Genomic DNA, 1,898 nt, shown 5'->3' with positions numbered 1-1,898 from the left:
CTTCGGAGTTAAAGTTGAATCTTGAAAATTGTCAAAAATCAAAAATTAGGCCGGTTTGTTGGCGTTCATAATATTACTAAAGTTTGCGTGAGTAACAAAGGCCAGTTTAATTTCTGATTTTTTACTAAAATAATGGCAAAAGTTTAAATGCCACGTGAAATTAATAATAAAATCTAACTCTTTAAAGTGAGACCAAGGAAGAAACGACTGAAGTCCTGCTCGACCGAGCCATTTTCGTCTTGCACATGTCCCTACATTTTTTTATAATTCGAGAGCAATTAAATATTTTTACAAATTCTTGTGCTCATTTTAAATTTTAAGAAAGGTGAATTCAAGGTTGACAAATTAGACCGGGGTTTCTCACTCACTGATTTATTCTATATTTATCTAAAATACTTTGAAAAAGCTAGAAAAATAATGATAAAAGTTCAGGCCAAATAAGCCTAACAGTCTTCTTTTTAAAACGAGCCCAAACACTGTAAAGATATTCACTGGTTCTCGAATTATTATAAAAAACGTAGAGGTTTGCGCAAGACGAAAGTCGCTCGGTTGAGCGGGACTGCACTCTTGCGCGCGCCTCTACATTTTTTATGATAATTCACGACCCAGTTAACATTTTTACAGTTTCTTGGGCTTATTTTAAAGACGAGAGTTTAGAGTTCATTTTCCGTGAATTCTAAATGTCTAAAATTATTTTTCTAGATTTTGCAAGAAGATGAAGTTGAATCTTGAAAAGTATAAAAAATAAAATATTAGGCTCTCTATTCCACAAAAACACTTCAAAATAAGGCTAATTTTACGCAAAGTTTAATCATTTCTTCAACGGCATGAGACCGGTCTTTCTAGTTTTTGTCAATTTTCATAGTTTAACTTCGACTTCCGGAAAAATCTAGAAAAATATTGATAAAAGTTTAAATGTCACGCCAAATAAACCTTACAATCTTTTCTGTAAAATAAGTTGAAGGACTGCAAAGATATTCACTGGTTCTCGAATTATTATAAAAAATGTAGAGGCGTGCGCAAGACGAAAATCGCTTGGTTGAGCGGGACTGCAGTCTTGCTCATGCCCCTACAATTTTTATGCTGGTTCAAGAACCAGTCAACATTTTTACAGTTTTTTCGGCTCATTTTAAAGAGGAGACATTAGGGTTCATTCTCAGTGAATTCCAAATGTCTTAAATTATTTTTCTAGATTGAAGTTGAATCTTGAAAGGTGTCAAAAATAAAATATTAGGCTCTCTATTCCACAAAAATACTTTAAAATAGGACTAATTTTACACAAAGTTTAATTATTTCTTTAACGCCATGAAACCGGTCTTTCTAGTTTTTGCCAATTTTCATAGTTTAACTTCGACTTCCGGAAAAATCTAGAAAAATATTGATAAAAGTTTAAATGTCACGCCAAATAAACCTAACCTTCTTCTGTTTAAAATGAGTCCAAGAACAGTAAAGATATTCACTGATTCTCGAATTATTATAAAAAACGTAGAGGCGTGCGCATGACGAAAGTCGCTCGGTTGAGCGGGACTGCTGTCTTGCGCACGCATCTACATTTTTTATGATAATTCAAGAACCAGTTAACATTTTTACACTTTCTTGGGCTCATTTTGAAGAAGGGACGTCAGGGTTCATTCTAAGTGAATTCGAAATGTCTACAATTATTTTTCTAGATTTTGCAAGGAGATGAAGTTGAATCTTGAAAACTGTAAAAAAAATAAAAAATTAGGCTCTCTATTCCTCAAAAATACTTTAAAATAAGACTTATTTTACACAAAGTTTAATACTTTCTTCAACGGCATGAGACCGGTCTTTCTATTTTTTGCCAATTTTCATCATTTAATTTCAACTCCCGGTAAAATCTAGAAAGATATTGATAAAAATTTTAATGTCACGTCAAA

Source organism: Belonocnema kinseyi, chromosome 5 (assembly GCF_010883055.1).
Source record: "Belonocnema kinseyi isolate 2016_QV_RU_SX_M_011 chromosome 5, B_treatae_v1, whole genome shotgun sequence".
NCBI lineage: Eukaryota > Metazoa > Arthropoda > Insecta > Hymenoptera > Cynipidae > Belonocnema > Belonocnema kinseyi.
The sequence above is the reverse complement of the archived record's forward strand: the minus strand, read 5'-3'. Positions refer to the sequence as shown.